The 26758-nt window shown below is 39.4% G+C and overlaps 1 protein-coding gene and 1 pseudogene across 4 annotated transcripts in view; one reads left to right on the top strand and one right to left on the bottom strand.

Annotated features, from left to right (window-relative positions):
- Positions 1–26456, bottom strand: part of WDR33 (WD repeat domain 33) — a 107244-nt gene extending 80788 nt beyond the window's left edge. For 3 of the 4 annotated variants that reach the window (XM_090278926.1, XM_090278933.1, XM_090278936.1), the window contains exon 1: positions 26300–26456. The gene's annotated coding sequence lies outside the window, so the exon portion shown is untranslated. Of the gene's footprint in view, positions 1–16916; positions 16974–26299 lie in introns of those variants that run through there. The other variant, XM_090278929.1, reaches the window with a different exon arrangement.
- On the top strand, positions 1909–16032 carry LOC150021789 (spermidine synthase pseudogene; annotated as a pseudogene).
- Positions 26457–26758: the final 302 nt, after the last annotated feature.

The raw sequence follows: 26758 nt of genomic DNA, 5'->3' as shown, positions 1-26758 counted from the left end.
AACTAGGTATGTGCCCTGACCGGGAATTGAACCCGTAACCTTTTGGTATACAGTACAATGCTCCAACTAATTGAGCACCTGGCTAGGGCTGAGATCTTGATTGTTTTGTTTTATGTTTTATTTTTTTTTTAAGTTAAACAACAAGAGTTGACAAGGATGTGGAGAAAAGGAACCCTTGTGCACTTTTGGTGTGATCAAAATTGGTGCAGTCACTATGGAAAACAATATAAAGGGTAAAAATTAAAAGTAGAACTACCATATAATCCAGCAATTCCACTTCCATTTATCTAAAAAAAACTAGTTCAAAAAGATATGTTCATTGCAGCATTATTTACAATAGCCAAGATATGAAAACAAACCATCAATCAATGGATCAAAAGCTGAAGAAAATATGGTACACACACATAGACACAGAGAGAGAATATCAGGCATAAAAAAAGAAATCTAGCCTTGGCTGGGTCATGATCCAGCCTGTGAACCGAAAGGTCACCACCAGTTTGATTCCCAGTCAAGGCAATTGACTGGGTTGTGGGCCAGGTCCACGGTTTGGGGCATGTGAGAGGCAACCAACTGATGTTTCTCTAGCACATCCATGTTTCTCCCTCCTATCTTCCTTCCCCTCCCTCTAAAAATAAATAAATAAATAAAGGTGGGGGTTTTTTTTGTTTTTTTTTTTTAAAGGAAATCTTGCTATTTGCAACAACATGAACAAACCGTGAGGGCTTTATGCTAGGTAAAATAAATCAGACAGAGACAAATGCTGGAGTCGATCTTCGACTTCCGGCCAAGATGGAGGCGTAAACAGATACCCTGCATCTCCCGCTACAACTAAGAAGGAATACAACTACCTCAAAACTAGAAACAACCAGAAGTTCCAGAAAATCAAACTGCATGGAAGTCCAGCAAACAAAGATATAAAGAAGAAATACTCATCCAGACAGGTAGGAGGGGCGGAGCTGGGGTGGAGAGGACTCAGTGTGGTGGAGAGGACTCAGTGTGGTGGCAGCGGCAGTCGCAGGCCAGCAGAAAGCACAGTCACACGTTTTAAAGTCAGGAGGGACACCTGGGGAGCATTCCCAGCTCCTCACCGGACCTAGCAGCTCACAGTCCTAGCACGGGGGAAAATCAAGCCTCATTGCTTCTGACAGTGCAGACCAGTGGGGGTTGGGCCGGAAGAAGAACCTGCCTGTCTCTGAGCAGAGTCCACTTGTTTAAAGGGCCCCCATGGTCCTAGAACATCCGCAGACCCACCCACTCTGGGAATTACAGCTAGGGCAGCAGCTACGGGGCGCCAGTCTGGTGTGGAAGTGGGAAAGGTGCCTCGAAAAGGAGCAAGTGCTGGGCAGGCAGCATTGTTCCCTCTCAGACCCTTCCCCCACATACAGCGCCACAACGTGGTGAAACAAGTCGCCCTGTACTGACGAATCTCTAAGGCTCCGCCCCTTACAACATAATAGGAGCAATAGCTCTACCTCGGATGTGGAGGCAAACAAACACAGGAGCCTGTCAGAATGATGAGACAGAGAGGTATGGCCCAAAAAAGGGAATAGATCAAGGTTCCAATGGGAGAACTAAGCAACAAGGAGAGAGCCAACCTAACAAATGAGGAGACAGACAACCTAACAGATGCAGAATTCAAAACACTGGTGATAAAGATGCTCACAAGGTTGACAGATATGCTTGAGTATGGCAAACGCATAAGAGAAGAAGTGAAGGCTATGCTAAGTGAGACAAAGGAAAATCCACACAAAACCAATGGTGAAGGGAAGAAAAGAGGGATTCAAATCAATGATTTGGAACATAAGGAAGAAAAAAACAGTCAACCAGTGCAGAATGAGGAAGAATTGAAAAAAATGAGGAAAACTTCCCAAATTTTGTGAAGAAGGTGGACATACAGATCTAGGAAGCATGGAGGGTCCAGGTGAGCTGGACCCAGAGGGGACCACACCAGGACGTATCATGATTGAGATGCCAAAGGTGAAAGATAAAGACAGGAGTCCTGGGGACAGCAAGAGAGAGGTGGAGAGTTGCCCTACAGGGGGGTGCCTATAGAACTATCAGCTGATTTCTCAGAGGACACTTTGCAGGCAGGAAGGGACTGGCAAGCGGTATTCAATGTGATGAAAGGCAACTTGCAACCAGGATTACTCTAACAAGTAAGGCTATCATTTGGAATGGAAGGGCAGATGAAGTGCTTCCCAGACAAGGTAAAGCCAAAGGAGTGCATCATCACCAAGCCATTATTATATGAAATGTCAAAGGGATTTACTTAAGAAAAAGAAGATCAAAACTATGAACACTAAAATGACAACAAACTCACAACTATCAACAACTGAATCGAAAAAATAAAAACAAAACCCAACTAAGCAAACCAGAATAGGAACAGAATCATAGGTATGGGGATCATTTGGAGGATTATCACCTGGAAGTGGGGAGGGGGAGAAATGGGGATATAGTGCAGGATTAAGAAGCATAATCGACTGGTACAAAATAGACAGGGGAAGTTAAGAATAATACAGGAAAGGGTGAAGCCAAAGAATTTATATACACAACTCATGGACATGAACTAAAGGAGGTGGGATTGCTGGAGGGAAGGGGGATACTGGGCAGAAGGGAGCAAAGGGGGAAAAAATTGGAACTACTGTAACAACATAATCAGTAAAATATACTTTTAAAAAAAACAAATGCTGTACAATCTCATATATGTGAAATCTAAAAAACAAAAACAAAAAATAAGTTCACAGATAAAGAGCAGTGGTGTGGGGGGAGGTGCAGTGGACATGAATGAAAAAGTTTAAAAAGTACGAAATCCTAGTTATAAGATAAATAAGTCATGGGGATGTAATGTACAGCACGATGTCTACAGTTAATAATACTGTACTGTATATTTGGAAGTTGTTAAGGGAGTGGATCTTAAAATTTCTCATCACAAGAAAAAAATTTAACTATGTAAGGTGACTGATGTAAACTAGACTTATTCTAGTAATCATTGCACAATGTATACAAATACCAAATCACTGTGTCGTACATCTGAACTGATGTTATATGTATATTATACCACAATTTTTTAAATTAGTGTAAAAACGTTACAAATTTACTGAACTTATACAGTTCAGTTAGGAAAGCTTGGTAAGTAGGATCTACCTAGTTACATTAAAGAGCATAGATATTAATATTAGATAATTATTAATTTTCTTGTGTGATAACCTTACAGTTATTTAAGAAAACCTCTTTATTCCTATAGATAATAAACACTGAAGTTTTTAGAAGACTGCATCTTTCAGAGTTCAAAAAAAACTGAATAAAACAAGTGAAAAGCACAATGTACATAATTTACTTTCTAATGACTATTAGAAGGCACTTAAAAATCCTGTTCTATCTCAGTGTTGTATTATTATGGACAGTTATGATCACACATTATATATGCTGTGAGCCAAATTTATATTGCCTATTCATAATTTGCATATTTTAAATAATTTGTCCACTATGAAATACAGTTATGACAGAATACCAAGGTAAAGAGTTTGAGAAGAGGAAAAAGGAAGAAGACATACCACCACTAGTTAACTATTTGCAATTGTGGATCGTATGTAAATCTTTACTTTTACCCCTAGTAATTACAGCTTAAAAGTTTTCCATATTAAAAACTCTTTGCAAATATCTTTTAACAACTTCCTAGATGTTCCACTGGTATAACATGATTTACTTAAAATGTCCCATTGTTGGACATAGGAATTGTTTTAAAATATATGCTACTAAAACTCAAATTGCACTCGTCTTTGTGCACAATGTTTTTTCCTTAGAACCATTTATGTCCATCATAACAAGAGTGATTACTTAAGTCAAATAATCTTTGATATTTTAGGTTAAAAAAATCACTTTTACTTGGCTGGTTCTATATTTTTAATTTTCTTGATTATTAATAAGGTTGAATACTTTTGTTCCATGTTATTAACCAGTTTTATTCCTGCTCCTAGGTACACTGTCTTCATGTCTTATTTATCTTGCTTTGGGAATAAATCTATATTTAGGTCTTTGTTGTTTGCCTTCCATATAACCAGGTTTAGGGGGAAAACTTCCCTACATTTTTAGTTGTTTGAATTTTGAATTAAAAAGCATACTTCCTATATTCTTGGTGTTCACACATACAAAAAATAGCTTAATAGGAAAAAACACTTTTCCTGTGCTCAAAATGCAATGGATTCTCCTTATTGAAAGATTCCGCATTTGCAAATTCTCCTACTCAATATTTGCTGTCTTTGGCAGTTATTTGTAGACATGCCCAGAGCAGCAAAAAATTTAAATCACCCAGAGCTCATTCCCAACTAAGGCCTAATCAGGCAGTGCTCTGATTTTTGTTTCCACGCTCATACCGTAAAAAAGGTGTCCTTTTGTAGACTATCAAATGTCATGTGCTTTTTACTGATGATTTTGGTGCAGTTAGAAAGGCTTGGTTCAGGCCATTAGTTCAGGTATGAATAGTAAATACTCTCTCTGTAAATTTTCTCTCTCTCTCTCTCTCTCTCTCTCTCTCGTCCCGGCCGGGTCATGGATTCAATTCCCAATCAAGGCACATGCCTGGGTTCTGGGCCAGGACGCTGATTGGGGGCGCATGAGAGGCAACCACGCATTGATGTTTCTCTCCCTTTCTTTCTCTCTCCCTTCCCCCTCTCTGAAAATAAATAAAATCTAAAAAAATAAAAACAAAAAATATTTTAATAAGACAATAAAACTGGATGGTACGCATAGGCCAAGGTTATTCTCATTCTCTCATTTTAAATTTCCTTTAATGGCAGAACCCCTTCTCCAAGTCATATCTAAGAAGCAAATTCAAAAAACACAGCAAAGTTGTACCACCACTCTAATGCTATTCCTAACTCCTCCACAGAATCCCTAAGCACTGGGGGATGGGTACAGTATCATCATAGTGCAAAGAACAATAAACTATGAAAGCTAGGACTCTACAAGGCTTCAGGAACTTCCTTCCCTACCTTGGAGAAATTCTGACACTTCCGGGTCTTTGTTTGCTCCATCTTTAAAATGAAGGACCAGGATTAAGGACTATTAATATCACCCAATAGTTAAAATTTGTAAAGCACAGAATGATTATGATTTATAATCTTGTATCTGACATGCAAGAAAACTATTGCTATTTTTAAACCATGTTACAACTGGCTGTGATTTCCAGAAAGTACCCTTATATAGTGATGGATTTCTGAAAAGCATTCTGTGATTTAATAGAGATCCATGTAGGCAACTAAAAAAACTGTCTTGGAAAAATAAAAATAAAAATCAGTTCAAAGGCATGGGCAATCAAAGAAAAATGACTAAATAAATTACTTCTGCCTATTTATATAATGAAATTTTATATTATTAAAATTTATCTGAAATATTTTAAACAAATTTATCTGATCTGAAATTATGTAGAAAAATTAGATTGTAAAATAAAAATTACAATTATTTTTTTTAAACTGTATACTTTCATGCAAAAGTCAAAAAATGGAAAGAAATACATAAAGGTAACAGCATGTGGAATTATGGTAATGATTTTTCAAGCTGTCCACAACAAATACAATTTAGTTTTATAAAGACACAGGAGTGTTTTCCTTTTTAAAAAATGTTCTAAAATCTTTGGCTTTGCCAAATAATGTGTCACACAGCATTTCAGTAAGGGATGGTCTACATAAAAGATGGTGATCCAATAGGATCATAATGGAGCTGAAAAATTCCTATCACCTAGTGAAGCTACAGCCATCATAATATTGTATTTGTAGTGCAATGCATTACTCATTAGTTTGTGGTGATGGTAGTGTAAGCAAACATACTTTACTGCCAGTCATATAAAAGTATAGCACAATTACATACAGCACATACTTGATAATAATAAACAATACTGTATTTACTAAACTACACTTTTGTTAGTGTACTCTTTCAACTTATTTTTTTAGTTTGCTGTAAACCAGGATGCCGTGTTACTCCAGAGGCAGCCTCACATATTTTGAGTTTACAGTGTCTCTTGATTGCATCATTTTCTCTTGTGCTTGATTTAACCTCGTATTGTTTTGTGAAGTAACATGCTGTATAGGTTTGTAGCCCAGGAGCAAAAGACTATAGCATCTAGGTTTGTGTAAGTGTACACCACGATTTCACACAACAGTGAAAACATCTAACACATTTCTCAGGATATATCCCTGTCATTAAGCAGCACATGACTGTACTTTCAAAACCTTTGTTGCTATATACCTATACCAATGTTCTCAATTAGTTTTGCAAATTTATGCTTATTTATTATATTCAATTTATTCTGCAGTCTTTGCACTCCCAAAGTATATTGTGTATATCCTAGAAAAGCATATTACAATGGTAAAAACTACATGTCTTTCTGTCTAAACTATAAATTCCTTGTTAGCATGAACTGAATGTTTTAATCTCTATATTCCCAATGATTTGTGTACAGACTTGCACATATGAAATTGTAACAGATATACAATATACGAGGTCTGTCTACAAAGTATCCAGCCATATACTGTGAAAAAGTTTTGTTGCTGTTGTTTTTTTGCCACCTGCCTTTGTGAGGCTTTCAATCTAAAGCGGGGATTTAATATGCATTTTATTTTAAGTGAACAAGGAACATGATTAAGGAAGAGAGAGAGCCCTGCATGCAAGTCCATTCACAGCTGATGGTCCGTTTCAGGACAAAGTCTCCTTTAAAACACTTCAATATAAGAAACATTGTACATAGGACATTAACGCCTCAGTCCCCTTTCAAAGTAGGCACCTTCGAACCTCACACAGTTCTCCAAATTGCCATCAGTTGCCCCGTCATATTTTCCTGAATCTCATCAAAAGTCTGACATCTCTTCCCCTTGAAAGATGATTTTAATTTTGGGAAAAGCCAGAAGTTGCAGCGCACCAAATCTGTCTGTTGGGCGTGCTGAGTACCCTGGGAAATCTGATGTTTTGCAAAAAAACTGCACGAGACATGATGTGTAAGTGGGTGCATTGTCAGAATGAAGCTGCCAATCATCAGTTGCCCATAACTGGAGACTTATGACTTATCCGAATAGTTTCCCCAGAGGAATATTCAAGCTTAACACTAAACCTGATGCAGATTCATTGCTCTACTCACTCAGTCATTTTGAATACAAGAGCCACACAGTACACATGTTCACTCAACGATGTCTACCGCCCCACTGACTAGTACAGTGAAGTCGTCATTGTTCACACATGTGCATTCCAGTTCACTCTCCTTGGCTGCGGGGATATATCGATGTTCCGCAAACCATTCTATTAACAATGGTTGGACTTTTTGTGGACTGACGTTGTATACTAACAGAAAATCACCATTGGAACACCCAATAACACTTGATGCAGAAAGGCTCAGCCAATGGATGCTAAAATCAATGAGCAAAAATTTGAGAAGAAACATATTTTACTTCCTTTCAAAGTATCTCCTCAAAGATACTTTCTAATTACAAAGGATAAATAGTAACCATACAGAGAAAGGTTCCAGCAAACACAGTATTTGCTCACAGAACAATAATTTTTGTTTCTGTATCACAGAGAACGAATTAGAGAAGTTTCAACAAATTGAAAAGATATGTTTATGACAGCGTAATTTAAAACACAGAATATGTCACACATACAAAGAAACATTTTGAGGAGGGAAGACAACCCTTAAGATGCACAAAGAGATGAAGTTCATTCTCTAAAACAATTGTAACAGATAATTAATACAACAGTCCTCTTAGCTGTCCATCAAGAGACATGCCTTCTGTATTAAGACTCTTGGACAGAGAAAGCAAGCAGTGGTTTCAATTAGTCCAAAATCAGGTTGGTAGAGCACAGAGGTTTGATTTGTAATTGAGATACTTCTGTGAGCAAGTTTCTGTTTCTTGTTTTTTTTGAAGATTTATTTATTTTTAGAGGGGAGGATAAGGAGAAAGAGAGGGAAACATCAATGTGCAAGAAAAACATCAATCAGTTGCCTCCCTGATTGGAAATCTATACAGCAAACTTTCACTTTGTGGGCCGATGTCCAATCCACTGAAACACACCAGTCAAAGCTCTGTGAGCAAGTCTTTAAAAAAAGTACTTGTATGAAAATAACAAAAATCAAGAAGACCACTCTAGTTAAACAAGACCAAGGAGACCACCAGACAGAACATATGAAGCTTGATTAGGTCCTGGTTTAAAAAATCCAGCTATCAAAGACTATTTGAATATGGACCAGATATTACATAATAGTAGGGCATTATGGCTAATCTTTGATGTGATACTGCAGCTTACATTGCATGCTAAAGCACTGTCACATCTGCAATTAACTCTCAAATCACTAAAAAAATGTGTAGACAAGGCCTGTCCAGAAAAAGTCCAGCCACTGTTAATATAACCAAAATGGTTTGCGCAATGATGTAACCCAGCAGCCAAGGAGAGTGGACTGCAATGCTCATGCGAGAACAATGACTTCACTGTACCAGTCAGTGGGGGTGGTAAACGCTGTTCAGTGAGCATGTATACTGTGTGGCTGATGCATTCACAATGACTGAGCAAGTAGAGCAACAAATCTGGATCAAATTTTGCATTAAGCTTAAACATTCATCCACAGAAACTATTCGGATGATACAGAAGGCTTCCAGGGATGATACAATGAGCGCAGCGCAAATAAAAGTGTGGCACAAACACTTCAAAGATGGCTGAGAATCTTTTGCAAGTGATCCATGTTCTAAAAGGCCTGCAACAAGCAGAACACCTAAGAATGTTGAACATGTACAGGCTGCAATCAACAAATATCAGCAACTGACAATGTGAGAACCAGAAGCTGACCTGGGGCTTCCAAACACTACTGTGTCTGAGATTTTGACTCAAGATCTTGGCATGTAACGTGTCATGGCAAAATTTGTTCCGCAGCTTCTGCTACCAGAGCAGAAGGAACATCATGCTGCAGTTGGGAGAACTGTTTGAGGTCTCAGGGTGCCTACTTTGAAGGGGACTGAAGCATCATTTTCCTATGTACGAAGTTTCTTCTATCTTGCAACTTCAATAAAAGTCGTTTTCATAGTGTGTGGCTGGATACTTTCTGGACAGACTTTTAATGCACGTTAATATGTATGTATGTATGTATTAGAGACAGAATGTTATTAGTTAAAAAAAAGTTATATTGGCATAGAATGAACCCGTAATTCAGTATGACTGGTGTCATTCTTTTTTAAAAACAGGAAAATTTTGGACCCATGTAATTAAGACTGGAGCTCGCTCCCTTCTGGGAGCATGCCTACCTTTCTGGTCCTCCTCTTCTTACCCCAGGCACATTACCCTTGCCTTTCCTAAGCTCCAAGAGCCCCTTTTGTTTCTGTAATTTGTTTCCTGAGCCGAGGCAGTGCATGCAGCTGGCTCACTTCTACTAGCTTTACAACTTTTTCCTACATAAACTTTTTCTTATAATTTGGGAGAAAAAAAAGATTGAAGCTATGCTGACACAAGCAAAGAAACTACCAGAAAATAGGATAGAGCCGTGGGGACAGATACCTTCCCTAGCACCTTCTGAAGGAACACAACCCCGCTGACATCTTGGTCTCAGACACCTAACCTCTAGAACTGTAAGACAATAAATATCTATTGTTTAAGCCACTCAATTTGTGGTACTTTGTTATGGCAGCTCTGGCAAACCAATAAAGACAATACAACAAAATGAGAACAATGTTGAATTTAGGAGGCAAGTGTACAGTATTAGCTTCTTTCAACTTTTCTGTACATACAAAATATTTAATACATTAGCGTAACACCTTAGAATTATGTGAATAATCTGTTCTGCAGTAACTATTCATTTAGTAGACATTGATAAGAATTATCTAATTAAAAGAAATTTTTTAAAATCAATATCCACAAGCTAGTCTGGTGGGATTTTCACTAGGATCATATTAAACCTACAGATCAAGTTGGGAAAAACTCACATCTTGACAATACTGAATCTTTCTTTCCATGTACATGAAATATTTTTGCATTTCTTTAGATCTGCTTTGATTTCTTTCCTTAAAGATCTGTAGTTTTCCTGTTGTAGATTTTGTACATTTTGGGGGAGATTTATATTTAAGTACACTTTTTGGTGCAAATGTAGAATGGCGCTGTTTTTAACTCAAAATTCCAACTGTTCATTCTGGCTATATTAGAAAGCAATTGAGTTTTGCGTATTGATCTTGTACCCTGAAACCTTGCTATAATCACTTAAGAGTTTTTTTGATTCTTAAGATTTTCTACACAGATAATCATGTCTTCTGTAAACAAAGACGATTTTAGCTCTTCTTTCCCAATGTGTATTACCTTTTAATCCCTTTTCTTGTCTTACTGCATTAGCTAGGACTTCCAGGACAATGCTGAAAAGGAGTGGTGAATGTGGACATCTCTGCCTTGTTTCTGTTCTCAGCATCTAAGTTTCTCACCATCAAGTATCACATTAGCTATCGGTGTTATGTAGATGATCTATATCAACGTAGGGAGTTCCCTTCTATGCCTAGTTTGCTGAACATTTTTATCATGCATGGGTATTGAATTCTGCCAAATGTTCTTTTGCACTGATTGATATAGTCATACAATTTTTCTTCTTCAGCCTGATGTGACAGATTACATCAATTCATTATTGAACACTGAACCAGCCTTGTTTAACTGGAATAAACCCCACTTGGTCATAATGTATATAATTCTTTTTATTCATTGTTGCAATTATTTGCTATATTTTGTTAAAGATTTCTGTATATATGTTCCAGAGATACTGATCTGTAGTTTTTGTCTATAATGTCTTTGTCTGGTTTTAGTATTAAGGTAATGCTGGCCTTAAATATGAACTGGAAGTACTCCTTCTATTTCTATTTTCTGGAAGAGACTGTAGAGAATTAGTATAATTTCTTTCTGAACTGTTTGGTAAAGTTCACCAATGAACTCATGTGGGTCTGGTACTTTCTGTTTTGTAAGATTATTAATCAATCATTAATTCAATTTCATTATCTCTCAAGCTTGCCTACTACATGCCTTGCTTAAAATCTTCAGACATACAAATATTTATAACACAACAGGACAAAGGACTACAAAAGTATGTACAAAATGCTATGAGATTCTGGGTATATACCCAAAGAACTGAAAGCAGGTACATGAACAGATATTTGTAAACCTATACTCACAGAAACACTTTTCACACAATAGCTAAAAGAAGAAAAACCACCCAAATGTCCATCAACAGATGAATGGATAAAGTGTGGTGTATTCAATATTATTCAGCCATAAAAAGAAATTTTAATACATGCTACATGGATGAACCTTGAAGACATTATGCTAAGCCACAAAAAGATAAATGTAGTATGATTCCTTTTATACGAGGCTCCTAAGGTAGTCACATATACAGACACAGAAAGTAGAACGGTGGTTGTCATGGGGTGGGGGAGGGAGGAATGGGCAGTCAGTGTTTGTAAGTACAGACTTTTCAGCTGGGGAAGTTGAAATATCCTGGTGGTAGATGGTGGTGATAGTTACACAACAATATGAATGTACTTAATGTCATAGAAGTATACATACTGAAGCCCTGGCTGTTGTAGCTCAGTGGACTGAGCGCCAGCCTGCAAACCGAAGGGTCACAATTTGATTTTTGGTTCAGGGTACATGCCTGGGTTGCAGGCCAGGTCACCAGTCCCCGGTCCCCGGTTAGGGGTGTGGGAGAGGCAACCCATAAATGTACATCTCGCACATTGATGTTTCTCTCCCTCTCTTTCTCCCTTCCTCTCCCTCTAAAAGTAAATAAATAAAATCTAAAAGGAAACATCCTTCAGTATGCATTTACAGTATTCCCTCACTTATCTCAGGTACTACATTCCAGGCACCCCCGTGAAGTAGGAACCTTACATTTATTCTACATTCTTAAACCTACGTAACTTTAACAACATATATGTACAATACCACAAAATCCCGCGATATAGCAAAAAGTCCGCGATTAATAATTAAATATAATATTTTTTAAAATCCCGCAATACAGTGAGGCCGCGATAAGTGAACCGCGATATAGCGAGGGAGTACTGTATTAAGGCTATTCAATCACACACTTACTGTCCGCTGGGTTTCACAGCTGTTTTTTTCTTAAATTGTGGTAAAATATGCTTACCATAAAATTTACCACTTTAATCATTTTAAGTATGTATACTTTTAAAGGTTTTATTTATTTTTAGAGAGAGGAGAAGGAAGGGAGAAAGAGAGGGAGAGAAACATCAGTGTGGGAGAGAAACACTGATCAGTTTGCCTCAGTTGCGGGATCTGGCCCGCAACACAGGCATGTGTCCTGACTGGGTATCAAACTGGTAACTTTTCAGTTTGCAGGATGACACCCACCCTACTGAGCTACAGCAGTCAGCACAAGACTATTTTTTAAATGCTATGAGAGTGGATGCTATGGGAAGAAACAAGAAATGAGGGGGGGCAGCAGAGATGTAGAACAGAAGTTTCAGATGAACTAACTTATGAAGGGACAAAAGAAGCGGTACACCAGGTAGAGGTGGAAGAGGGTAATTCTGGACAAAGGAAAGAGCAGAAGTAAAAAAGAAATATTCAGTTTGTTGTTTTAATTGAAGTACAAATGACATATAAAACTGTTAAGTTTTAGGTGTATTTGAGGGTTTTTTTAAGTGGTTCATGAACAAGGTAGGGTCAAGAGGAAACAAATTCCTATTAGGCCAACTTAAACATGCTAAAGAATTTAAATCTAGCAAATACAGCAAGAAACCTTAACTGAAATCTACAGATACATAAATGGGTAAAAGGAATTTAATGACACTCTCCACCTCGCAGTCACATGTAAAACTTTAATATGAATATTTACATTTGGGGGCAGGGGGCAGGGACATTGCGTCCAAAAAATATAAAAAGCACTGTTGTAGGCAATGATAATCAGTCATCCCAGAAATGTAGATTGCAACACTTGAATATGTAAGGTTAGAGACAAGAAAACAATTTAGACAACTATAATAATCCAGATAGAAGATGAGTATTTTGCCTTGGCTGGTGTGGCTGAGTGGATTGAGCGCCCACCTGCGAACCAAAAGGTCACCGGTTCGATACCCAGTCAGGGCACATGCCTGGATTGCAGGCCAGTTGGGGGCATGAGAGAGGCAACTGATGGATGTTTCTCTCATACACTGATGCTTCTTTCCCTCTCTTTCTCCCTCCTTTCCCCTCCCTAAAAATAAATAAAATTTTTTTTTAAAAGATGAGCATTTTTTACTATAATCTTTCATTAAATTTTTTACAATCTTTATAATTCTTTACTAAAATCTAAAATTTTGACCAATCAAGGACTCTTAGTGGACCGCATTTCAGGGTCTACCCTTCATAATGTATGCAATAAGCTATATAACATTTTACTATATTTAAATATATCACATGAAGATTATTAAAAAGGGACAAATTAGTGTTTTGAAAGTCCCTTTGTTACTTATGCTGAAGAATGACTCATCCCTTACTGAGAAGCAAAATCACTCAAAAAAGGAAAAGAATACCAGTGTTGGTTTGGTGTGAGAAAAACCATCATATTCATACACTGACAGGGCATATACTTTGATAAAGCAATTTCACTTTCCCTGAATTTGTTCCTGCATATATGCTCACATATATGCACAAACATGTATGCGGTAGTTATTTAATGGAGACTGGAAACCACCCACATCTATTAAGTACAGGACTAGCCAAAGTAAATCATGAAACACCTATGCAACATATATTATGCAATTATTATAAAGGAGATAGTTCTATTTACTATCTTCAAAATATACAGTTAAGTAAAAACAGCAAAATACAAAACAGTATATAGAATACTACTGTTTATATGAAATGCAATAAAAAGACACATATACACACCTGTAGGGATGTTCACTGTATATAGCCCACTATCTCCAAGCAAACTTGTAACAACAGTACCTACTAAATAGATGAAAAGGGACTAAAGGATAGTCACAGAGAGGAGAAAGATCACTATATATCCTCTTGTGCTTTTATTTTTTACATATATATCAATGCATGAATAAAACTAAAATAACTTATGAAAGTAATGCTACTGATAAACACCCAAGAAAAGTAGCCATTTGAAGAGAGAGGCAAAGATTGGAGCAATATACATACAAGCCAAGGAAAGACAAGGACTGCTTGCAGTCACCAGAAGCTAGAAGATAAAGGCATGGAATGGCTTCTCCCTGAGAGCCTCCAGAAGGCACCATGGCCTTCAGAACTAAGAGAATAAATTTCTGTTGTTCTAAACAGCACCTTCCCCGCCCCACCAAAAAAAAAATGCTACTAACTATAGTGTTGTGGACATGGTCAGACACAGAACTGAAAATGTCTATTCTGGGCACAAAATTGATATTAAAAATATAGCTGGAATCAAGTATTATGAGTAAATGATGTGGGTTAAAAAAACTCCCTAATAGTATCATTTACAACTTGAGAACCTGAAACACATGAGGGAGGCACTGGGCTACACTCTTGGGTATGTGTGAAAACCTAGCAAGAAATATTAAGCTAAATTCCATGATTTAAAGGCAGATTTAAAGGCTGAAAATCATTAGGTTACTAAAATTAAAATACACAGAAGTCCTAGTTGGTACTAATTTTGAACAAGGTTAGCTATGACAACCTCAGGACCACAAAATAATGCGACCATTTAATTCCTGATGGAAAATTTTCCTATTTAGACTTGACTAGCATTGTAACTGTCATAATTTTAGCTTTCTCCCAAAGACAATGAAGAAAAAGATCCCTTTCAAGTTATACTATGAAATTTTCTGGTTTTTGGGTTTTTTTGGTTTTTTTCTAAAGAGTATTAAACTGGTAATCAGGTAACCTGTATTCTGCCATAACTGTGTAACTATGAAATTTAATCTCTCAATCCTGTTTTACCTCTCTAGAAGTAAAATAATTCTGATTTCAAGATTACATACGGAGGAGGTAAGGTTTTCAAAGTTTCTGTCAGCTCATTGTTTTAGATTTATATTATACTTTTTCTGTTTTCAGTAATTTTATATTCCAGTCCCTCTGGGCAGTTTAGGTTACAACACTGCGGTGGGTGGAGCTAGTTGGTTGCGTTGTGCTACAGCCTGGTGTGGTCCTAGTCTTGAGTCCAGGGTCTGCACCCAGTGCCACCCACCAGCACGCTAGCCAGGGAGTCCAGCCCCGCTGCCATCCAGGAGGGCTTCTAGAAGGGCAGGTTCCGTAAGACATGCAGTCCTTGTTGCTGCAGGTGGAGCAGCTGCTACACCATCAGCACTCGCGGTACCAGGATATATTTGTCTTCTGCAGTAGGAGCAAAGGCAATGTACGGATGTTGGAGCAAGTCATCCAGTGAACAGAAAGAGACGAGTTTTCCTACCAGGAGATAATAGCCAACTTGCCACTCAGTAGCCACCCCAACCCATGCAAGGTGATCACTGGGGGAGGGGACAGGGTGTCCTGTGGAAGGTGTTGAAGCATTCCTCCGTGGAGTCCATGGTCCAGTGTTAGACTGACGAAGATGTCTTTCAAGTCTCTAAGATGCTCCTGCTGGGCATGGCCATTGGCTACTCCAGCTCAAAGCTGACGTTCCACATGGGAAACAGTTTTTGAGTTCATGAAGCAGAACAAGGACGCCTTCCACATTATCATCACTGACTCCACTGACCCCATGGGCCCTGCTAAGAGACTCTTCAGGGAGTCTGTTACCAGCTTATGAAGACGACCCTCAAGGATAGAATCCTATTGCCAGAGAGAGTACCAGAGAGTGACATGCAACACTTAGGCAAGTCGCTCTTCTCACGGGTGAGCTATGCCTACTGCACCATCCCCACCTTACCCCAGTGGCCAGATTTGCTTCATGCTGTGCAGCAAAAACCTAACCATCAACTTCCAGGAGCCAGTGCATTAGCTGAAACAGAAGCAGATGAAACAGATGCTCCTGAAATATTACAACTCTGACGTGTACCTAGTGGCCTGATTTTGCCCACAAGACCCTGTCTGAATGATGTGAGCTGAGCCCAGGTGCAAAAGCCAACACTGCACAGGACCTTGGGGCAAGGAACCCTGGACAAGACCTCCACCAGCTATCCACCAACCAGGTGTTACAAGCCCCAGAATGCTGCTCAGCCTGCCCTACTGAGCACTATGTCTCTCTCTCTCTCTCTCTCTCTTTGGTGTTCAGCCTCCAAACCTATACCACCTGTGTACAGCACCATCCCCACCACCTGCCACCCCGCACTCACCAAACACATGTTTATAATAAAAAAAATTTTTAGTAATTACGTTTTTCAATTACAGTTGATATACAATATATGAGCTTCAGGTGTACAACATGATTAAGGCATTTATGTAACTTGCAAAGTGACTGGAACAGACTTTTCTCCAAAGATGACATACAAATACCCAAGAATACAAAAATATGCTCAAAACCCTTAAACAGCAGAGAAATGCAAATTGAAACCACAACGAGGTATATATACCACCTCACATCCACTACAATGGCTACTATCAAAAAAAGAAGTGTTGATAATGATATACAGAAATAATTAAAATGCCAAATGTCAAAAACAAATAGAGAACCTTTCAGAACAGCAAAAGAAAAGAAGTGCTTTATCTACAAGGGAGCTCCTGTACAACTGCTGATTTCTCAATGAAAACTTTGCAGGCCAGAAGGAATTGGCACAAAATATTCAAAGTGATGAAACAAAAGGACCCACAAGCAATATTACTCTACCCAGCAAGGCTATCACTTAGAATCAAAGGACAGGTAGAGCTTCCCAGACAAGAAAAAGCTAAAGGAGTTCATTACCACCAAAACAGTGTTATAAGAAATGTTAAAGGGTCTTTAAGAAGAGAAAATGAACAAAAATAGGAATAATAAGATGACAATAAATACATACCTATCAACAATTACTTTAGCCCTGGCTGGTGTGGCTCCGTGGACTGAGCAGCAGCCTGCAAACCAAAAGATCATCAGTTCAATTCCCAGTCAAGGCACGGGCCTGGGTTGCGGGCCAAGTCCCTGGTTCGGGGTGCACAAGAGGCAACCCATTGATGTTTCTTTTGCACTTCAATGTTTTCCTACCTCTCTTTCTCCCTCCCTTCCTCTAAAAATGAATAAAGTATTTTTAAAAAACCAATTACTTTAAGTGTAAATGGATTAAGTGCTACAAGCAAAAGACATACATTGGGACTTCCAACCAAGCTGGAGGCATAAGTTGACAGGTTTCACCTCCTCACACAATCTTAAGAAGGATCTCAACTAATCTCAAAACAAAAAACCAGAAATGCCAGAAAAGTGAACTGTATGGAAACCCAATAACCAAGGATTTAAAGAAGAAATATTCATCCAGACAGCTAGGAGGGGCAGAGACAGGGAGCCAGGGTGAAAAGGAAACTGTGTGGAAGCAGCAAGGTGGCAGCTGCTAGCAGCAAGGTGGAGGCTGTGGCAGCTGGCTCACATTCACATGTGGCGGATAAAAGCTGGGAGGGACACCTGGGGAGTGATCCTACCCCACGCCAGGTGACCCAGCCCAGGGTCCCAGCACCAAGAGAATAAAGCTTCATAACTTCTAGCTGTGAAAACCAGTGGGTGTTGGGACAGCGGAAGAAGCTCCCCACCCATCAGAAGAGTCTGTTTAGAAGACTCCCATAGTCCAAAAGCATATGCAAACCCACCAACTCTGGGAACTAACATCAGAGCAACAGCTAGAGGGGTGCCAATCACATACCAGAAGAGGCTGAAGTGACTGGAAAAGGGGCGAGTGCCAAACAAGCAGCATTGTTCCCTCTCTCTGAACCCTCCCCCACACAAAGCACCACGAAGTGGTGAAACAGTTCGCCCCACAATGACAAATACCTAAGGCTCCACGCCTTTAAACATAACTGGTGAACCAAGACTGAGTCAAAGCAGCTCTACCACATACACAGATACATACACAGTGATGCTGCAAAATTGAGGAGGCAAAGAAATATGGCCCAAGTAAAAGAACAGACCAAAACTCCAGAAAAAGAACTAAATGAAATGAAGAGTCAACCTACCAGATGCAGAGTTCAAAATACTTGTGAGGAGGATGCTCAGAGAACTAATAGAGTATGGCAAAAAAATAAAATGAAGGTTACACAAAGTGAAATAAAGAAAAAATATGCAAGGAGCCAACAGTGAAGGGAAGGAAGCCAGGATACAAATCAACAATTTGGAACAAAATGAAGAAATAAACATTCAACCAGAACAGAAAGAAACAAGAATGAAAAAAAAAAAAAAAAAAGCAAAGGCTTAGGAACCTCTGGGACGACTTTAAACATACCAACATCCCATTCATAGGAGTGCCAGAAGGAGAAGAGGAAGAGCAAGAAATTGAAAACTTAAATTTGGTGAAGGAAATGAACATACAAGACCAGGAAGCAGTGACTTCCACACAAGCTGGACCAGAAGATGACCACACCAAGACACATCATAATTAAATTGCCAAAAGCTAAAGACAAAGAGAGAATCTTAAAAGCAGCAAGAGAAAAGAAGAGAGTTGTCTACAAAGGACTTCCCATAAGACTGCCAGCTGATTTCTCAAAAGAAACTTTGCAGGCAAGAAGGGACTGGCAAGAAGTATTCAAAGTAATGAAAAGCAAGGACCTACAACCAAGATTACTCTACCAGCAAAGCTATCATTTAGAATGGAAGGGCAGATAAAGTGCTTCCCAGACAAGGAAAAACTAAAGGAGTTCATCATCACCAAACCATTATTAGATGAAATGTTAAAGGGACTTATTTACTCGTCGGCAGCCGTCCGTCTCGAGAGACGATGGTGTAGCTTCTTAAGAGTCTATCTGCACCGCCGAGAATGGTTGTGCAGTCCGACTCGGGAGTGACACGGTATCTGTCTCCTCCCGTGTTGAATCGACATCTTGCGATGACGCTGGAGTGTCCTCTCCAGTGGAGCTGAAGCTACAGAGCCTGGGCAGGGTGATATGGAGGGTCTGCTGTTGCCCATGCAGCAGACCCCCCCTCTCTTTGCAGCTGAAGGGTCCAAGGGAAAGACGGAGTCAATACAGCTTGGCCTCAGGTGCGCCGCAGGAGTTGCCGGTGTTGACTACAACGTCAAACCGCCTTAGGGACTCCGGCTCCGGATTTTCTGTCGGGGTTTACTCCCTTAGCCTTTCCCCTGAAAATATACTTTAAAAAACTATGTGTAAAAACAAATGATTAATAAAAATATTTTTTTCTTAAAAGACATATATTGGCTGAACAGATAACAAAACAAGACCCTTACATATGCTGTCTACAAAAGATTCCCTTAGGATTGAAAGACACATACAGAAAGTAAAAGGATGGAAAAAGATATTTCATGAAAATGGAAACAAAAAAAGATGGGGTAGCAAAACTTATACTGGACAAAACAGACTTTAAGCAAAGGCTTTAACAAGAGACAAAGATAAGATTCAGACCTTTCACTTCTGGGTATTTATTTGAAAAAATCCAAAACACTAAATCAAAGATATGTGCACCCCTATATTCACTGCAGCATTATTTACAACAGCCAACATATGGAAGTAACCTAAGTGTCCATCAATAGATAAATGGGATAAAGAATAAGTGGTGCATATATACAATGAAATATGATTCAGCCATAAAAAAGAATGAATACACGTCTTCTGCAACAATATGGATGGACCTAGAGGATATTGTGCTGAGTGAAACTAGTCAAGAGAAAGACAAATGCTGTATGAGTTCACTTATATGTGAAATCTAAAAAACAAAATAAACATTCAAGCAGACCAGAAACTACAAAGTCACAGATACAGAGAGTATTTTGATGATTGCCAGATGAGAAGAAAATTGTGGGGTGGATAAAAAAGGTGAAGGGATTAAGAAGGAAGAGGTCAGTCTGGAAATATCCAGCCACTGTTTGTTTGCTTTTTAAGATTTTATTTATTATTTATTTGAGAACGGGGAGGGAGAAATAGAGGGAGAGAAACATCAATTACTTGCCTGTCGCATGCCCCCAACGGGGGACCTGGTTCACAACCCAGGCATGTGCCCTGACAGGGAACTGAACTAGCAACCTTTTAGTTTGCAAGACAACACCCAACTCACTGAGCTACACTGGTAAGGGCCCAGCCATTGTTAGTATAACAAAAATGGTTTGCACGACATCGGTGAAACTTGGCAGCCAAGTGGAATGCAATGCTCATGTGTGAACAATGACGACTTCACTGTACTAGTCAGTGGAGTTGGTAGATGCCCTTGAGTGAGCATGTGTACTGTGTGGCTGTTGCATGCAAAAATGACTGAGCGAGTAGAGCAATGAATCTGCATCAAATTTTGCATTAAGCTTGAATGTTCCTCCACAGAAACTATTTGAATGATCCAAAAGGCTTTTCGGGACAATGCAAGGAGTGCAGCACAAATAAAAGGTGGCACAAACACTTCAAAGACAGCCAAGAATCTGTTGCATGTGATCCATGTTCTCAAAGGCCTGCAACAAACAGAACAGCTGGGAATGTTGAACGTGTACAGGTAGCAGTCAACAAAGCTCAGCGAGCCCTGGCTGGTGTGGCTCAGTGGATTGAGCTGAGGCCTGTGAACCTAAAGGTTGTTGGTTCAATTCCCACTGAGGGCAAATGCCCGGGTTGCAGGCCAGGTCTCCAAGTTGGGGGCATATGAGAGGCAACCAGTAGATGTATCTCTCATGCACTGATGTATCTCTCCCTTTCCTTCTCCTTCTCTTCCCCTCTCTCTGAAAATAAATATTTTTTAAAAATGTTCATCTTCTTAGTGTTTAAAAAAAAAAAACATGAACAATGATCCGCAACTGACAGTGCAAGAAGCAGAAGCTGATCTGGCAAGTCTAAAAACTACTGTGTCCAAGATTTTGACAGAGGATATTGGCATAAAATGTGTCATGGCAAAATTCATTCAGTGGCTTCTGCTACCAGAGCAGAAGGAACATTGCACTGTAGGTCCTAATGACTAGATTCAAACTGCTACCAACGAACCAGATTTCCTCAAGGTCATTACCAGAGATGAATCACGGGTCTATGGCTATGATACAGAAATAAAGGTGCAGTCATCCCAATAGAAGTCACCTGGTTCTCCATGCTCGAAGAAGGCACGGCAAAGTAGCAGCAAGATCATGGCCACATTAACTGTGTTTTTTTAATTAGGAAGGTGTTATCCATCACAAATACCCACCTCTAGGTCAAACAACTTATAAGGAGTGCTACCTCAATGTTCTTCGTTGGTTTAGAGATGCAATATGACAATAACGAACACAGCTATAGGCAACTGGTGATTGTCAGCTTCACCATGACAATGCACCACTCTTGCATCACATCTCGTGCAATTTCTGGCGAAGGTGACTGTGCCCCACTACAGCCCAGATTTGCTGCCCTGTAACTTCTGGCTTTTCCCAAAACTAAAATCACCTTTGAAAGGGAAGAGATTTCAGACCATCAATGAGATTCAGGAAAATATCTATACAATGGGGTAGCTATGGTAACTGGGAGAACTGTGAGGTCCCAAGGTGCCTACTTTGAAGACAACTGAGGTGTCATTGTCCTATGTATCTTGTATCTTCTTTAATAAATGTCTTTTTCATATTATGTGGCTGGATACCCTCTGGACAGACCTCGTACAAACTGGTAGTTAGGAAACAGTCATGGGGTTGTTAAGTACAGCATAGGAATACATACTGTCAATAATACTGTTATAATTATGTATGGTATTAGATGGGTATTAGATTTATCAAGGTGATCACTTCATAAGCTACATTATTGGCTCATCACTGGGTTGTACACCTGAACTATCATAACATTCTATGTCAACTATAATTGAAAAATAAGAAAATAAAAAATTAGTGTACATGGAAATGCAAAAAAACCATTATGTTGTACACCCTAAAACTGTTAAGTCAATTATACCTTAATTTAAAAAACTGAAAATGATACCAGCAATTAAATTCTCATCACTAAATGAAAATATCAAAGTTTACTCATGTTTACTAAGTACTGGGCACTTCCTCTTACTTTTGAGGTATTATAATTAACATTTTTATATAAAAGGAAACTGAAGTTCAGAAGTTTAATTAACTGACCCAAGTATAAATAAAGCTACATAGTGATGAGCCTGGCATTCAAACATAGGTGTGTCTGCTGCTGAAATCCATGCCCTTACCAACACTACCCAGATCTTGGAATTCATAGGCACTCAATTATGAATATAAGGTGCAATACAAACATTATGAAGTTAGTCACTCTACCAGAAAATACTCAAATGTTTATGGACCAGAAAAGATAAGGGTACTGTGGGTAAGAGTCTCCAATATACTTAGCTTGTGTCTAGGACTAGTGCAAATTCTTTGCAACAGGGAGAGAAATGTTATGAAAGAGAAACTGTTCAATTAGCAAAGTTTTGAACTTATATCTTTGCCAAAGACAAAAGACAAAACACTTTTAAGTATTAAAACTATGATCAGTTGACTTACTTGTCACACAACACATTACAGCAATAGAGAAGCTTTCACCATTGCAAAATAAAAAAATTAACATCTTTTATAAGCAAATGCTTCAACACAAAATCCTGGAAAAAAGTTTGGCAGAAAACTTGGACAGACTTCTCGCAAAGATGGAAGCGTAGGTAGACACACTTCACCATCCTCCACAACAATAAGGAGAAATACAACTACCTCAAAACTAAAAACAACCAGAACTACCAGAAAATTGAACTGCATGGAAGTCCAAAAAACAAAGATATAAAGAAGCAATACTCATCCAGACAGGTAGGAGGGACAGAGAAGGGGCGGAGATGATGCAGTGGGGTGGTGGCAGTGGTGGCAGCAAGGCAGTGACCGTGGCCAGCCATCAGAAAAAGCAGTCACACACTATAAAAGTAAGGAGGGACAGCTGGGGAGCGACCCCAGCTCCAGACCAGACCATGCAGCTCACGGCTCCAGCACCAGGGAAAATAAAGACAGTTAAAATTGGTGGGAGGTGGGGCAGAGGAAGAAACTGCGAGTCTCTCTGCAAAGCCCATTTGTTTAGAGGGCCCCCAGGGTTCTAGAACATCCACAAACCCACCTACTCTGGGAACCACAACCAGGGCCAAAACCTAGAGGTGTGCCAGTCCCATACATGAAGCAGGAGAAGTGCTTGGAAAAGGGACGAGTGCTGAACAAGTGGCATCATTCCCTCTCAGACCCCGCCCCCACATACAGTGTCACAAGGTGGTGAAACAGATCGCCCCGTACAAATACCTAAGGCTCTGCACCTTACAATTTAACAGGAGCCACAGTTCCACCTAAGACACAGGCAAACACAGGAGGCTGTCAAGTTGAGGAAGCAGAGAAGTATGACTCAAGGGAAGAGATCAAGGCTCCAGTGGGCGAATTAAGCGACAAGGAGACAGCCAACCTAATAGATGAAGAGTTCAAAACACTGCTGATAACAATGCTCACAGACTTCAGAGACAAGATTAAGTACAACAAACACATAAGGGAAGTGAAGGCTAAGATAAGTGAAACAAAGAAAAACCCATATAAAACCAATGGTGAAGGGAAGTAAGACAGGATTCCAAATAATTATTTGGTTCATAAGGAAGAAATAAACTGTCAACCAGTATAGAATGAAGAAACGGGAATTGAAAAAAATGACAATAGGCTTAGGCACCTCTGGGACAAATTTAAACGCGAGCATCCGAATCATAGGGGTTCCAGAAGAGGAAGAGCAAGAAGTTGAAAACTTATGTGAAAAAACAATGAAGGAAAACTTTCCTGATTTGGTGAAGGATATATACATACAAGTCCAGGATGCACAGAGTCCCAAACAAGCTAGACCCAAAGAGGACCACACCAAGATACATAATTAAAATGTCAAAGGTTCAAGATAAAGAGAGAATCTTAAAAGCAGAGAGAGAAAAGAAGTTATCTACAATGGGGTTCCTATAAGACTATCAGCTGATTTCTCAAAAGAAACTTTGCACGCAAGAAGGGATGACAAGAAGTATTCAAAGTGATGAAAAGCAAGGCCATACAATGAAGATTACTCTATCCAGCAAAGCTATCATTTAGAATGGAAGGCCAAATAAAGTGCTTCCCAGACAAGGTAAAGCTAAAAGAGTTCATCACCACCAAGCTATTATTATATGAAATGTTAAAGGCACTTATTTAAGAAAAAGAAAATCAAAATTATGAACATTAAATGACAACAAACTCACAACTATCAACAACAGAATCTAAAAAGTAAAAACAAACTAAGCAAACAACTGGAATAGGAACTGAATCACAGGTATGGGTTATCAGCTGTGAGGGGGAAAGGGGAGAAATGGGGAAACAGTACAGAGATTAAGGAGCATAACTGGTAGGTACACGACAGACAGGGGGATGTTAAGAAGAGTATAGGAGAGGGAGAAGCCTAAGAACTTACAAGCACAACCCATGGACATGTGGGAATGCTGGAGGCAAGTAAGAGTACTGGGTGGAGGGAAGTAAAGGAAAAAAACTGGGGCCACTGTAACAACATAATCAATAAAATATACTTTTAAAAAAAAGAAAGAATAACAAATCTGGAATGCTTATACAACTGGTAAATTTCTGACATTTAATTACTTTGATAATGAAGATGTCTAATCTGCAGGCTCCAACTAATTAGTACTACTTTATCTAAAGATAAACACTCGTAAAAGTCTCAATTTTTCCCATGCAACCTCAAAAGAATTACGTGAATACCTTCATAATGAAATAAATTTCACTAATATGTTTGTCAACATATTTGTTTTAGTTACAAAGCATTACCGTAAGCTTGCTTTCTTATTCTGAAATATGAAACGGTTCACACTTCAGCAATAGATATCATGTCCTTTTAAAAGTAATGTGAAAAAGAAGCATATCGACTTAATATTAATACTTAGCGAAGAGTTCAAAAAACACCCAAAGTGGTTATTAAAAGTGTAATTAAAGCCTTGGGTCAAGTTAAAATTGTGATGGCAAAATCTGTCCTTTTAATAATTTTCACTAACCAAAGAATGCAAGTTAAGCCACCGACTTTATAAATGAGGATTTATTTTCCTGAAGCATTGTGATGTAAAGCCAACTTCCTACCAAAATCCTCCCCACACGAATGGAAACGTATTTTTTTCCCAGAAAATAGACTAAATACAGAACTTCAAGACTCAGTACAAACTCAAACCCATGCAGTGTTTTCACCTTCTAGGTAAGGAAATCAATTAAAAAGTGAGAAATTATGGTAATAAAAGATCAGTGTTAAATGCAATTAAGACCAGGGGCGGGGGATGCTACCAGGGAAACAATACTTTTCAACTAAAAGTTTTGTTTGAATTAAACAGATCTACCACGGAACCTTAACAAGCAAAAAACGTGTGCACTAGTCAACTACTGCTCCCAAGAAATACTCTTTTTAACACAGGCTTTTGTTCATACTCCAATGTCTTCCAGAGTTCCTGAATTTGTTCTTTTTCTGTGCAGAAATTACTTTAAAACATTCTCAAGCTTTCAACAAGTAATCCGTAACTTTTCTGATTTGATGATTTAAACAGATGCAATTACGGAATTCCCTGTCGACCCATCTCTTCCTCCTTTCTCCGGATGGGCCACCAAACTACAAGGGTTACAACCAAGTATCAACATTTTTCTTTCCTTTATTTTTTTTTTAAGAATGCTTTCTAAGAGCCTAAATAACTAGCTGCCAGAGGCAACTTTTAATCGGAGCTGTGGAGGGAGTTATTAAAGGGACTTTGCAAGAAGCATGATTTAAGGCAAACAAAATTAAAATGTATTCCAAAAGAGCAGAGGTTTTGCTTGTCAAGCTGTGTACTTAATCCTATTACAAATACCGAATTCAAGCCACGATAATATCGAAGCTAAACCTTGCGCTATTTTTGCACTAAACTTCCCGTGACCCCTTAAACCAACCACTCAGTTAAAACTCTCGGCCCAAATCCTTCCACTCCCACCCCGAATCTGTTCAACGTGCTTCCCTCCTCCAAACTTCACGTCCTATCCGCGGCCTTCCCTACACCTGCATCTCGTCGCCACCGGTCCCCAGTCAGAGCCTCAGAGTCTTATTTTCCTGGTCTGCCTCAAGCCTTCAACCACTTCCCCAACGGCTCCAAGCTGCCTCAAAGAACCCTCCCGACCTCGATTTTCCCTGCTCTTCCAACCAGTTCCCAAACGCCCCGCCAGGCCTCCAAAACACGCAACGGCCGAGCTTGAAAATGGCGGAAAGTGCCCCCGCCTGCTGCATAAGAGCCGCCCCGTTCCGCCGCCGCACTCACCTTCTGGCGCAGAACAGAGCTCTTAATGAACGGCAAGTGAAGTGCTCGTGTTCACCGTCGGGTTTGTCCCTTCTGTCGGCCTCCTCCCTCCGCCCCTCTCAATCCCTCTCCAAAGGAGCAGCCGCCATGTTACCCTATGAACGACCAAGCGCACGCTCTTGCGTCAACACGCACCGGCGTACGGTTCTACGTCACGCGCGCCTGGACCACCAAGCTCCGTAGGGCTCGACCTGCGCATGTGCATAGGTGAGGGGCGGGATCGGGTCGGAAACCCACGCGGTCTACCCACCAGACGGCTTCCTTTGTTGTACCTTGGAGGACCTTCGCTCTATCTTGGGAGTTTGACTATATTGACTGTCTTCACATTTTGAACCAACCTTGATGCAAATTTGAATAAGAATTTTGGGGCGAGTCAAATTGTGGAAAAGGCACCTGACCTTGCAAAGTCTTTTAACATGG

This window comes from Furipterus horrens, unplaced genomic scaffold, assembly GCF_987537825.1.
Source record: "Furipterus horrens unplaced genomic scaffold, mFurHor1.1.pri manual_scaffold_1, whole genome shotgun sequence".
Lineage (NCBI taxonomy): Eukaryota > Metazoa > Chordata > Mammalia > Chiroptera > Furipteridae > Furipterus > Furipterus horrens.
Note: the sequence above shows the minus strand (reverse complement) of the source record. Positions and strands in the feature narration are given on the sequence as shown.